The sequence below is a fragment of the Dermacentor variabilis genome, unplaced genomic scaffold (genome assembly GCF_050947875.1).
Source record: "Dermacentor variabilis isolate Ectoservices unplaced genomic scaffold, ASM5094787v1 scaffold_14, whole genome shotgun sequence".
Lineage (NCBI taxonomy): Eukaryota > Metazoa > Arthropoda > Arachnida > Ixodida > Ixodidae > Dermacentor > Dermacentor variabilis.
Genome location: NW_027460302.1, coordinates 10,850,323 through 10,864,712, shown reverse-complemented (window position 1 = coordinate 10,864,712; position 14,390 = coordinate 10,850,323). Strand labels below are relative to the sequence as shown.

The window sequence follows — 14,390 nt, the reverse complement described above, 5'->3', positions numbered from 1 at the left end:
GATCACGCTTTTGCATGTACTACAAAGAACTCATCATAAATCTCACTGTCATTAATGAGCTTTTGTATGCACTACAACTTGAGTACACACACTTTGTATCCAATTCATAGTCATCCTCAAAGATCAAGTTGCTCATACGACTACAGTGCGTACACATCACATGCCACCTCACACACGTCATGCATAATCTCGTCAGCTCTACGCAACTCATCGCACACATGTCATACAAGCGCTACATATTCTTATCGCACATCGCATAAATCTCGTGCACTTCGTAAAGGTCTGCGTAGCACATCATACAGATTTCGCTCGTTTTCTACGAGATTTCGTTCAATATGCATTTCATATCGTTCATTTCTCGTCAAATCTGTACGACATGCATACATCTCGTTCAATTTCTCATACAAATTTTTCAATAGGGTCACGCTAATGGTCCGGATTCCGGTACAGCTATGCTGTATACAGTCCTTTCTTGAAAAGTATGGCTTGCGCCTTCTGTTTTCTTTTTTTTTAGTTTAACTTTTCTTTCCTTAAGGCGCTTAACACTGGGTAAAATTGTTTCTGCTGCCACTGCTACTAGAGCAAAAAAAAAAAAAACATAGGGGGAGGTAATAAGAATTAAACAGTGACGCACTGATGCCGCTCGCACGTAGCCTAAAATCATTTCTTTTCTTTCATGTCATTTCTCGATCATTTTTTTCCTGGCTACGTATAAACAGGCCCGTTTTCTCCAATACGCCACGCACTGGCTACGTATGCATAAAATAATTGCAGCTTAATCTCGCCCTTATCTGTTCTCTTTTTTTTAGATATCAGGGCTTAGAATTTTGCGTCCACTCACGCGTCGTGGGGCGGAGCTAGCGGGTATACAAAAGCCAGGCATTTTTTTCATTTTTTTTCATTTATTTGTTGTTTGAGACATACAGCTGTCTCAGGGGCTGCAGCAAAAGGCAATATTCTTGCCTGACAAAGGCTGCAGCACCCAAAGCATGTTGACACTCTGAAGCAAACAACAGCACAACAAGTGTTACAATTTTCGAAATATGATAACATAAAAAACGATTAACAATTCGAATCTCGATCAGAACATGTTAAAAAGGAAAACAAAACAGTAACATTGTAGTACATAAGGAAGTTATACAATAAAGCAGCGAAGAAAATACGTTTTAACAGATTTCTTGAACCTCAAGCTTGATTTCGTGGTTTGTAATTGTTCCAGAATTGTGGGATTATTGTTAAGTAAGGTTGATATTTGAAAGTGTAATGCCTGTTTCCCGTAGTTCGTGCGAGTAAGCGGTATAGAGATTGGGTCATGTCTGAGATTATACGGAGTTTCTTTGGTGGCGAAGGTCTGATTAAACTGTATGTGATCAGCCTGACGGAGACGGAACGCCTCGAGCGATAGCTTATGCAAAAATAGGTGGTCTATATGGACTATGCCAAGCTTATCAAAAAAACGGTTTAGTGTGGGCAAGAACAGGTAGGTTACAAACTGCCCTTACGGCTGTTTTTTGCAGCCTATATAGTGACATAAGGTTAGTTTTGGTAGTAGTTCCCCAGACCAGAAGAGAATAGTGTAGACGAGAGTGTATTAGTGTGTAATATAGCTGTTTCTTTAAATTCGTTGGAATAAGATGCTTTAACATGTTAATCATTCCCGTCGCTCTACGAATGTCAGCTCTGAGGGTCTCCACATGAATGGACCAATACAGGTTTTCGTTAAACCATACGCCTAAAAATTTTACGCGCTTCGTATTTTCTATAATGCGCCCCCCAAAACTTAACTCGTAGTGACCCATCAGCTGCTTTCCTTTTGGTCGAAATATGACGTACTTTGTTTTTTCGCAGTTCAGTTGTATTCTATTTGAATTTAGCCAACAGTTGAGGTCCCCCATCCATCTATTGGCTACGTTAAATGCTTCTTGAATGTTATGATCAGAGAAGAAAACGCTGGTGTCATCTGCATACAAAGTTATGCACGGTGTGTTTGGTATGTTAACAATATCATTGATATAGATAAGAAACAAAGTTGGGCCTAGGATTGAGCCCTGAGGAACACCGCAGTTTAAATCAAGAAGTTGGGACTTAGAATCTTTTAGGCTAACAAACTGTTTACGGGAGCTGAGATAGCTCTTAATTAAAGTATATGCTACACCTCTTATGCCATACCAGGGTAACTTTCGAAGCAAAATATCGTGATTAATAGAGTCAAAAGCCTTTCGGAAATCCAAAAACACTCCAATAGTGTAAGTCTGTTTTTCAAAGTTCTTAATTAAGTGGTCTTTCGCATGCAAAAGCGCTTGCTCAGTAGACTTTTGTTTCTGAAACCCGAATTGTGCTGGTACTATTGCTTTGTTTTTTGTCAAGTGCCCAACTATTCTTTTATTTAAAATGCGTTCAGGGATTTTAGAAAAGATAGGAAGAACTGAGATGGGTCTGAAATTATTGAGATTATCTAACGCACCCCCCTTATGCAGTGCCACTACTCTCGCAATTTTCATGAGCACGGGAAATTCACCAGTCGATAAAACAAGGTTGCAGATATGCGAAAGCGGGTGGCATATTACTTGCGCTACACTCTTTATAGGCTTTGTACTTATTTCGTCCGCTCCGCATGCGCAGTTATTCTTTAGTGTAGATATGACGTCTGCTATCTCTGCTGGGCTTGTTGGGTACAGGAATATAGTGGGCATATCAGAACATCTTTTGTATGCTTCACATCGGCCCACAGGAGCATCTCTACACTGCGCAGCAGAAACCTGGAAATGCGAGTTAAACTTGTTGGCTAGGCATTCCCCTGATAATGTTATCCCGTCGATAACTATTGACTGAGGACAGTTCGTTTTGTTGCCCGTCAATAATTCTCGAAATGTTCTCCAAAGCAGTGAGGGATTGTTTGCAGCTGCGGTGAACTTATTCTGATAGTACTCGCGTTTAGCCTTCTTCATTTTAGAGTTTGTTTTATTTCGAAGCTGCTTGTAGGTTTTCAGGACGTGTGGATCTTTCGATTTAATGAATGTTTCAAATAACTTTTTGCGGCGTTCAATTTCTTTATATAGTTCGTAGGAGACCCAAGGCTTTGTAATTTTTCGGTGCGTTTTGCGCATTTCTAGTGGGAAACAAGTGTCGTAAATTTCTTTAAAGAGTGCTATAAACTTACTGTAAGCCTGGTCAACATTTTTTTCTCTCTGTATTACACTCCAATCGGTGTTAGTTACAAGCTCCTGGAACTTCGTAATGTTATTGTCAGTTATTTTTCTACTTGCTCTCGCTTCTTTCCCATTCTGCGAAACACTACGATGGTTAGAGCGTGGTATAATGCAAAAGATTGGTAAGTGGTCACTGATGCCGCTAGATATTATGCCTGAGACCATTTCGTCACTTAAATGGTTCGTTATACACAAGTCTAACAGTGTACTTGTTTCGACATTAATTCTTGTTGGTGCTTCGATTAAATTCCGACAGCCATAAGAGTGAATAACATCAAGTAGATCATATTTAATAGAGTTCTCATGAAGGAGGTCAATATCAAAGTCACCAGTGAGTAACACGGGCACTTTCAACAATAAGCTGTGCTCCAGGATCCTTTCAACAACTTGCAAAAATATATTCACACTACCTGCAGGCGGACGGTACAGGACAGCAAGAAGCAGGCCATCACACTCAACCACAAGTGATTCGCAATCATCGTTAACCATACTGTACTCTGTTAACTCGTTGTACAATAAGTCATTGCGAAAATAGATTGCAACGCCACCACCTCTTCGTTTACATCGCGAAATAGACACACAGGTGTAACCTTCAAGTTCGGGAATAAAATCATTAGAACTGTACCAGGTTTCTGTAAAAGCCAAGACATTGAAACTATAGTGCAGAGGGTCAAGAAGCATGTTAACTTCGTCAAATTTGTTCCGGAGGCTTCTAGCATTCATGTGAAAAACTGAGAAGCATTGCTTGTTATGAACATAGTTGCCCACATCTACTCGGAACGTTGCTTGACTATAGTATTGGTTGTCTCTTTGGCTAAGTAGTTCTGCCATTTTATATCAGTGTTACTGACATTGTCAGCTTCTATTCTATCTTGGACAAGTCGTCTTCTGATTGAATTCTAATTGCGCGTTCCCCATGACGTTTCCTGACGAACAGCTTTCCTTCCTTTATCCATGTAAACATGTAATCCTTTTCAGTTGCCTTTGCTTTCATTAGCCAAAATAGTCGCTTGTTCGTAGCTGTAAGGTTCTCACGCAAACCGACATTTGATTTCTTCTCCCTCAAGACAGCTCTCTTTCTGAGCCATTCTTCCTTAGTAGTTAGAGACTGAAACCTCAGTAGTATTGGCTGTGTCTTTCCTTGTTTCGCTGGAAGTCTATGAACAGCATCGAGTTCCCTTGTAGTTACAGGCTGCAGACAGAGTTCACTAGCAAGGATGTTAACCTTGCTGAGCAAGTCCTCATTCTCGGTGAACCTTATGCCGTGTATTTCCATATTGTGTCGTCGTCCATACTGCTCAAGTTGGTTAAGGTCATTTCTGAGTTTTTTCGTTTCTTCACAGTCCCCTGACGCTTCAATGGCGGCAACTCTTTTCTCTAACGTGCCAATTTTGTTTTCCTGAGCTGTCACCTTATCCAGTAGCGTATCATACTTCTCGGAAACAAGTGTCACCAAGGACTCGATGCCATCCACAGTGGCCTTCAGATCCAGTAACAACTCTACATTTTTCTTTATTACGTTTACTTCTAGCAGCTTATGATTTATGGCAGCTAGCACATTGAACACATCAGTGATAGAGCGTGCATCTGCTGAGCTGTCAGGATCAATCGTTGCTTTAGGTTTGCAGGCTTCACAGTTCCACTTTTTTTTCCTTTTTCGAGTCATGGTTATTTCGTCCTCCCCCGAACAACTTCCTAAGTGATACCTGCAACCACAACTGACGCATAAAATGGAAGGTGCATCGTCGGGAAAGGTTAGGCTACATGAAGCACACTGAGCAGTATCGGCCATTGCAGAAAATTTGTACACATGCAACAAGAACACTCGCGGCAGCAGCAGCAGCAGCGGGCGGCAATATCAAGTAGCGGCGGAGGAGGCTCAAGTTGTGGTGTATACTGACCTGTGTTTACAGAAAGAATTCCCCGGTTAGGAACGTAGCCACAGGACTAGCGCCACGCCGCTGCTGCCGCAGAGTGCAAATGCAGTCGGTCTTCAGTCGACGTGGCTTCATATGCTGGTTCCCGAGTGGCAGCTGCTCCGCGGACAGGCGATGCACTTCACAGCAGGTACGTACGGCGCACCAGTAGATAGTCCCGCCCAACCGCAGGCACCGCGAAGGCAGTCAAGGCACGTGGCAGTGATGCAATTCAGCTTGCAGAAGGAAAAAAAAACTGTACGCCTGGCAGAGATGCGCAGACGTAGGGACCTGTTTTTACAGAAAGAATTCCCCGGTTAGGAACGTAGCCACAGGACTAGCGCCACGCCGCTGCTGCCGCAGAGTGCAAATGCCTTGCGGTGGCAGTCCCAGTCTACTGTGTTCTGCTACACGCCGGTGTCGTCTGCACCGATGCGCGGCTGAAGCCTGCTGGTCATGCCCCGGGCCTGGTATCCGCTCCCGATGTCGTGAGAGGCTGCAATTTTTCTTCTCTTTTTTTTTAGTATTAAAGTTATGGGTTAAATACCAGTTTGATTAATTCCTTTAAGACCGGCTGTTTATTTTTTGTCAGCCGTGTCGTTTGTTCAAAGTTTTTGAATGGTTTAAACAAATAATTTTATTTCAAGGCAACACACTTCCCGTCAGAATGCTCAGTCATCTCCTTCCTATGGCTCGTAGCAGCTTAATTTTTACAGGAATCAGGATCTAATTCCAGTTGCGCTAAGCGCATAAAAGGCATGCAACGGCATTAAGTAAACACAGCACTGGCGGCTCGGTGGCGGCTATTCATGCGTTCATATTTTCTTGAACGTTTTCTGCCGAGTCGCCATGTTGCTGTGTAACATTTTTCCGCCTGTTTCACGCTTCCTCGTAATTTTGCACTTTGACTGTTAGTAAGAGGAGAGCGCTATCTGGTGTCTGAAGGACGCCAAAGCCACACCGGAGGGTGCCATAGTACTCGCTTACGGCGGGACGTGGCGCTGGCAACGCTAACTCCCCTATTGAAAAAATATGTATGAGAATTTTACGAGAACTTCTCTACGCTATTATTGCTCCGTTGACTCAACGATTTCGTATGTCACATGTGTACGAGAGGAGATAGTCACTGAACGAGATCGTTCTCGTATGGGTACTATAAACGAGATTATTCTCGCATAGCTATGTTTGACGAGATAGTTCTCGCACGTCTATGCTCCACGATATCGTTCTCGTTTATGTATGCAACATGAAAATGTTCTCGTTCAGCTATGCAAAATGACACTATTCTTGTTTAGTTGAATTCTACAAGTGTTCTCATTTGTGTTGAATGAGTTCTTTTGTTCATGCAATATTTTTGGTGAAGTTCCACACAGTAACATCTACTGCCAACATTACAGCGAGTTAATTTCTATCACGTGAGTTGGCCGATGTGCCAGCTCGGAGACAAAGAGCACACTTCTTAGGGCACACAATTAACACAAACCATCTTTATTTTGCATCCCGAAGCATGGTGGCCAGGTGCTTGTTCAGGTCCTTCAGCCTCCTTGCCTCTGTATCCACAGTGCTCGGCGTTTTTGACACAAAGTGCTCGTATGCCTCTGCAAAAAAATGTAAACAAACCAGCCGGCCCTGTTGGATTCTAACAAGCCATTGGAATTGACATGCACAATAGGTGGCTCCACTGCATAACTGAATGGGCTGGTTCTTGCATGATATTGTGTGTAAAACGTGAAAATCTCACAGAGAAACCGGAAAAAGAGAACATGGAGGCTTATGAGTTTTCTACCTATGTAAATTGATATTTCAACATTATCCACAGCAGTTGAAAGCAAGTGCTTGTCCTCGCATTGTCTTGTTCCTGTCTCTGTTAAATGTTCGTGTTTTACAAACCATATAGTGGCTGCAGAATTGCAATACAAGACCGCAGAAATGGTCTAATACTTTTCCAGAAGTATTTTACATTAAATGAACAAGCATAACAAGCTCATGCAAGTGAATAGACAGATAGCACAGCTCTTTGCTACCGCACTGCGGAATATGCAGACGGAAAACACTGCATAGATGCCAGTGCAGAATTGTTTATAGGAAAGATTAATGCACCTTTAATACTACTATAGAGAATAAATGATAGTTTTTGTGAAAGAGTTCTAGTTTACGGCCTAAACAAGCTCCATGGCAGTTTGCATTTAAGGAGTGTAAGCATCCTCTAAAAAGATGTACATGAGGAACACTGCAGAAAGAGCACTTTAAAAAAAGAACACGAGTGTATTTATCACCAAGGCCAACCCTTGTGTCTTCTTAAATATTTATCAAAAGTCAAACTCAAACCTGATACTGAGGTGCAAGGTGTCCATATCATATTACCTTGTGAAAGCACCGTGGTGCCTGGATGTTGTGGGACCAACTCGGACGTGGAGATCAGCACTGATCAGCAACACTGCAGTCTGCTTACAGCTTTTTCTGCAGGTCCAGCCACACCTGCATTAAAACAAGTGAGCTTGGTGTCACAAGAGTACTGATTTACCCGCATAATGATTGCACTTTTTTGTAAAATAATGGTCGCAAATTCAGATGTGTGATCATTACACCGGTTAAATTTCCTGCAAAAAGAATTTCTTTTTTACCCGCGTTTGCTGCGGGATGGCAACAGGTCAACAAATAGGTGGCTGCCACTGAGTGCAGTGCGGGACACCAAAACAAAAATGGCGGCCGGCACAGCAAGCTGAACACACCAAATGCGCCCAACGCGATTTTTTTTTCTCGTGAGTACATTACATGCATTGAAACAGTTTCTTCCGTATCCGGAATGAATGATATCATTATCAGTAAGTTTGTGGCAATAACGTAGCCATGTGCACTATGAGGGGGCAGAAACAGATGGGCGCGCTTAGCTGCCAGTGACATAGAAAGACACGGCCGGCATGCTGCGGAAACTGCGGCATCTGTCTTCACTACTATCCTAATACAGCACGTTTCCGCTAAGGGTGGGCGAATATCTTAGCTGTGTTACAAGATTTGTTGCGTGCCGACGAGTGCAGATGAGAAGAATCGAAAGGTGCCTTTGTTGTTGTTCTTGACCACAACCATTACAAAGCCTACACATAATAAAGGCAATTTTGGTTGTAGCTTTTTTGTCATGGAAGTGTGGAAAGTGATGAAAGGAATGAAATCGGGCATCTGCTTAAGAATGTTTGGTGCGTGCAGACTGCTTGGTTTGTCTTGAAGAGTTGTTCGCGTAGCATCCGACAGATGGTAAGCGCGATCATTAGTAGCTAGACTTGGCACATGACAGATCGCTGCAGCAAGTTCGGAGTGTGATCAACACAGGAAATAAAAAAAATCGAATTTGGACGACAAAATTCAGGGCTGCGATCATTACATCAGTGCGATCATTATGTGAGTAAATACGGTAAATATAAAAAGTGACACTGTGAACAAAGCAATACTTATTAGGTATAAATAAGAATGAAATGCTGATATTCGCCCATAGAAAGGTATAAGTAACAAAGCCCGCAAGATAAGAAATATGCAAAGTATGGGCCATCTGTACAAGAACGTTAATCGAAGGTCCCTTCATTTTTTAGTCCCTTCTCCTCCTCATGCATAGATGGCAGTCGGGTTAAGTAAACTCGGCCAGATTACCACATAGTGTAAGCAAAGGTGGTCACTTTGTGGGTCAATTATGATACCATAGCACGACACGCATCCCTAGTCGTTTTAATGTGTTCTGTAATGCTAGCCATCTGATAGGCCCTACAGTGTCAAAGCATCCATAACCCTAACAGCGTTACCCAGTAGAGATAACCAATAAGTGTCCACAGCAGCACAACTCAGCATATCTATCAGGAGGCTTTCGTTACACTTTTACAACACTCCTCCTATGGCTTCATCCCAATTTTTGTCAATACAAGCTTGAAGCATCTGCACAAGCTGAATGCACCAGGGCACCATAAGAAATACCACATCTTTCTACCCAATTCCATGTTTAATATAAGACTGGCAAGTTCACTATCATGTGTAGAACCAAATTGTTCTGGAATCAAGTAATCTTCCACTACCTGTGAAAAAAAAGCATGCAAGAAAGAGTACGTAGAGCACAGGGGTGTTGATGGATATTAAATACCACTGTCGTGCAGTAGACACTACGTCGGCAAAACAGGCCAATGTATAAATGACTGGATTTGCAACCATGTTAACTGAATGCTCAGGTCATTTCGTGGTCACTTGGTAGTGCAAAGCTCACTCGCATTATTTTGTTTGAAAACTGTGCAACTGTGGCAATGTATAAGGACCATAGTGCTGGCGAAATTCGTTAAGATTTCCTTATATGTGTGACAGGGAATCTTCAAGTTAGCTCCACCTCCAGTGGACTATCAGATAGCAAGACTGCTTATTTATCATTGTAAAACAAGCGTCATAGTAGCCATGCCATGTGTCCTTTTCACAGTTGTGTGAGCCACATGCATTTTCGATTTATCTGTTCTTGCCCTTTCACCTCTCGCTTCATAGTGCTGTGCAAGCAGTAAAACTGGATGGTTGTTAGACTTATGTCCTATCACTTCCTCACCTTTCTTATGAATTGTGCATTAAATAAGGCTTTCTTTTGGTGAAAGAGTGCTACGTTAAGGCATAAATAAGTTCCAAGGCGGTTTGCATTTAAGCATCTTCTGAAAACATGTACATGAGGAACACTGCAAGAAAAACGCTTTAAAAAGAGAACACGAGTGTATTTATCACCAAGGCCAACCCTTGTGTCCTAGCATATTTCTCAAAACTGATACTGAGGTGCAAGGTGTCTATATCATATTACCTTGTCAAAGAAGCAAAGCACAGTGGTGCCTGGACGTTGTGAGGAAAAACTCAGACGTAGAGATCAGCACCAGCACTGATCAGCAACACAGTAGTCTGCTCACACTCTTTCTGCAGGCCCAGCCACATCTGCATGAAAACAAGTGAGCTTATTCTCGCAAGAGTATAATATAAAAAGTGACATATGAACAAAGTAATTCTTATTAGGTATAAATCCGAATGAAATGCTGATATTCGCCCATAGAAAGCTTTGAGTTAACAAAGCCTGCAAGATAAGAAAAGTGCAATGTATAAGCCATCTGTGCAAAAACATTAATCGAAGGTCCCTTTTTTTCGCTTCTGTCCTCCTCGTGCATAGATGGCACAGGTTAAGTAAACTGGACCAGACTGCCACGTAGAGTAAGCAAAGGTGGTCACTTCTTCGGGGAGCAGCCTACAGGCTGCTTCTTGAAAGAGTATTAGAAAATGCGAATAATGCATGTATGCATTATTCACAAGAGGCCTTGTTTCTCTGAGAATGCCACAGCCAATCACATATTTCAAACTGACTATATTAAAATGCATGCAAAGTACAGCATGGCTTTGAGGGTACCTCAGACTACAGAAATTCACATCAGCCAAGTTCAGCAGAGAACACCATAATTAAGCCTCTAGAAGTTGTGCATTTTAGTGCAAGTTAACAGAATAATGAGGAAGAGAAGGTGAGGGAGATGGCGCCACTATAGCATAGTTCAAGCTCTATCCCACATCATGTGCAGACGGGCAAAGAATGCCCAGCTTTTGGCTATACTCGCACCTGTGACCACTGCACCATGTTGACTGACATGCGTAACAAGCAGTTTGTGATACCACGTTATTACATCCTGCAACTGACGTGACATCAGAGATCAGCTTCAAGCTTGACGTTATGCTATACTAGGGACAGATAATGAACAGGTTACATTAAAATCTAAAGCAAAAGTGTTGAACATTGCTTGCCAAACCTGCCAGCCTCTGCACTTCATATTTTGCAAAAATTCTAGACAGAAATCCTGTGTTGGAATAATAATAATATTTGGGGTTTTACGTGCCAAAACCACTTTCTGATTATGAGGCACGCCGTAGTGGAGGACTCCGGAAATTTTGACCACCTGGGGTTCTTTAACGTGCACCTAAATCTAAGCACACGGGTGTTCTCGCATTTCGCCCCCATCGAAATGCGGCCGCCGTGGCCGGGATTCGATCCCGCGACCTCGTGCTCAGCAGCCCAACACCATAGCCACTGAGCAACCACGGCGGGTTCCTGTGTTGGAAAGACAGCACGCACTTTCCTGAAGCTTTCTCTCAGCGCCCACATTTTTCTATGCATACATTATTAACCATTATTTACCTTGACACGCTGTACACAAACGGCACACTTGGAAAAGCAGAAACTAAGCGGGAAAGTTGGCAGGTACCAAATACACGAACAGAACCTAAAACACACAAATGGCTGTGACCGTTTTGTACGTACCTTGTCAAAGCAGGCAGATGAGATGCTTTGTCGTGCTGCTCAGGCTGCATAGTGCCGCAGTCCCCTTTGTGGTGCAGAGATGCCTCCGTCTCTAGAAATCGTGACATCCCTAAACAATAAATGTTCAGCTTATTGTAATCACTGCTGAATCTGCAAACTTGTGATTTAACGACACCGCGTCAAATTGTGGAAAGCTCTCGTAGTACAGCCAGCTACAAGAAGTTGCATCCGCTTAGGCAAATTAAATATTTCATTCTTACATCACAGGCAGTTATTCAACGCGTCAAAGGCACGAAAACAAACAGAACACTAAACACAAGAAATACAGGTTGCCTTGGCGACAATCTATAAGCATCAAAGTTTGCATGCAAGCTAAAATCTTCTCACAAGTCAGATCATTTGGATGCCGTCGCGCGTTGACGTTAGATGTGAAAACATTTGCACAACACATCAACGTACTTCTAGAATTGTCTATACGATTTCTTGCTTAGAAATTACGTACAGAAGCAGTGACATTCCCTGCTTGAATTTTTGTGCCCGTTCAGACCAAGCGATGCCCCGGCGCTAGCATACTTCATAACAAAAAGAAAATAAACAATACACGAAGCTCTTAACAACATCAACCTCGGGGTAAATTTTCGTGAAACGTTTTGCTAAATGTGCACTACGATATTGAACGAACATTAGGGAATCACTGTTACTGTTTTTGTAGCTGTACTGATCGTCTTCTGCTGCGCATGACAAGACACACTACATGAACCATAAGAATGCGCTAGGCGCCGGACTTACCTTCTGAGGCGAGCGCTCCTTCGTGTCCGTTCACGCCGCATCCACTGCACCAACAGTCCGTCCAGCGTAGTGTTGAATTACGGTGAACTACAGCACGCGATAGTACAACTGTCAACACATTCTTCCGTGCACTGTGAGCCGATGCGGGAGCGGCGAGAGTACAGCTTCTCATGAGCCGGGCACAAAGAAAGCGCGTGTGGACCTCACTACGATAATCAACAACGGCGCACCGCAAGAAACATACAGCAAGCTAATAGCATTGCACAGGACCCAGGGCTTAGTGATCGTTAATTCATACAAAAAAGGAGCACATGTTCTCTAAGCACCGCGTAAATATGATCAAACGATCAGTACCACATCGACCGCCCCGGCCGCCGCAATAACGTTTATAGATCCTCTTTAAGTGCCCCAACTCCTAGCCTATGCGCACCATTTAGCCCGCTGCCGTTCCCGCCCCCGCAGCGCTGCCATCGATCTCCGCGCCAAGCGTCCGAGCGTCGTCTGCTATAGCCTGGCACGGTTATGGGTGTTTGTCGCGGCACTCGGCATTTACATGGTGCTCGCTGAATAAAGCAGCCATTATTTCTTTCTGTTGTTTAAGCTGAAGTATAATATTTTACAGACACCATACCTGGGGGTGCAGGTCCGAAGAAAGGAATGAGATGAAAAAAAAGTGGGCCTACAAACCAAAGTGCGCACGCAATGTTAACGCTCGGTGACCCACACTTCGCCGGTACTGGCGTCTCCGTGAGCGCAAAACTTGGACCGGACGCAAAAGGCCTCGACCGCCAGCCACGTGCACGAGGACAGTAACAAGGTACCCGCAGTGAGGAAATAAAATCGGCTACAGCACAAGAAGCGCAAACACCCGCAACTAACGTGCACATGTCAGCAGAGCAGCACCGCTCACTTGGTGCAGAGCTCGACCGCAGCGCCCTCACAGTCCCAGGAACAAGTCGCGCTTTGCTCGAAAGGAAGAGTCGTGCAACTGAGAAAGTAACTATAAGTCACCTGAACATCGCCCCCGAGTGCTCCGTGATCACTGCGCATGCGTGAGCTGAGAGAAGGTGAGAAAGGAGGACAACTCGTTTTCGCAGGATGTGACGTCACATTGTTGCTTGTTTTTACTTTTTTGAAAGAGCTACTCTCGAACGTAGATTAGCCATTGCCGTCGTGTCGGCTGCAAGACGTTCTGCGCGCGCTTGGCGTGCTGTTGTGCGTGTCGAAAGCGTATAACGTGCGCGATATTCGTGCGAGCGCAGTTTTACTTGAGCAATCGTGGGCTTTGACTCCGTGACATTTGCTTTCGTCATATGCGAGTTAGGGGCTTGCCGACAGGTAAACCGCCGCTGTACTTAGGTGAATACCTTGTTTTTTGTGGTCCTGAAATAAATATAGCGCGTCGCTGCGATGGTGACTTCAATCGAGTGCGGTAATTGCTGCGCATTACGGGCGATTTAATTGCACAATACGTGCTGCATTATCGGTGTAGATAGAGAAACCTTATCCTATGAGCCTTACTTCTGTCAGTCAATCTGTTACATGTTTCGCTCTTATCCAGTGCACATTGCTTGATATCCACTAACGATCTGCTTCAAATGTCGACGAAGTGTCTATTCATCGTGCAGATGGTTTCTTTTTATTTCTTATTCACACAACTAGCGATGGGCAGTAGCGTTACGGCCGTGAGTTTTCCTTTCGAGCAAACCTTTTCAAATTGAAGTTTTCGCTCATGTTCGCGAGATAGCAAATTTAAGTGTTACACCCGCTGCTGTATTTTTCGATTCCATGTGACCTAGATTTAAGCTGCCTCAGGTTGTATTAACGCGCGCAGAGGCTTTTCGAAAAATAGTTGTCACCTGAGAAATCAATGCAGTGTGCCAGTTCTTTTGGAATGGTGCTATTTGTGAAATTGATCATATTTCCCCTAGTCATGCTCAACTACTTACTGGTCAGATGCTTGAACTTCCGAAGAAGTATTTGTAAAGTTTCCCTTCCAACTCAGCGTTGTAACCGACGCTTCTCGGAAGTATGAGTGGTATTTGCCCCTGCAACACTGCCATGAGTTCAAGTTCAAATTGTGCCCACCGACTGTCTATCCGTGTGCCACTAGAAAGCAAAGAACTCATTTCTCAATTGTCGCAACATTTCTTTTTCATTCCATCTTCAAGAAAT

The 14,390-nt window shown here is 43.5% G+C and overlaps 1 long non-coding RNA gene across 1 annotated transcript; it reads right to left on the bottom strand.

Moving 5' to 3' along the window:
• Positions 1 to 6,596: 6,596 nt before the first annotated feature.
• Positions 6,597 to 7,578, bottom strand: LOC142567733 (uncharacterized). Its single transcript, XR_012825231.1, has 2 exons — positions 7,490 to 7,578; positions 6,597 to 6,723 (listed from the first exon to the last, which is right to left on the bottom strand). It is a non-coding gene; the product is annotated as an uncharacterized LOC142567733 (long non-coding RNA).
• Positions 7,579 to 14,390: the final 6,812 nt, after the last annotated feature.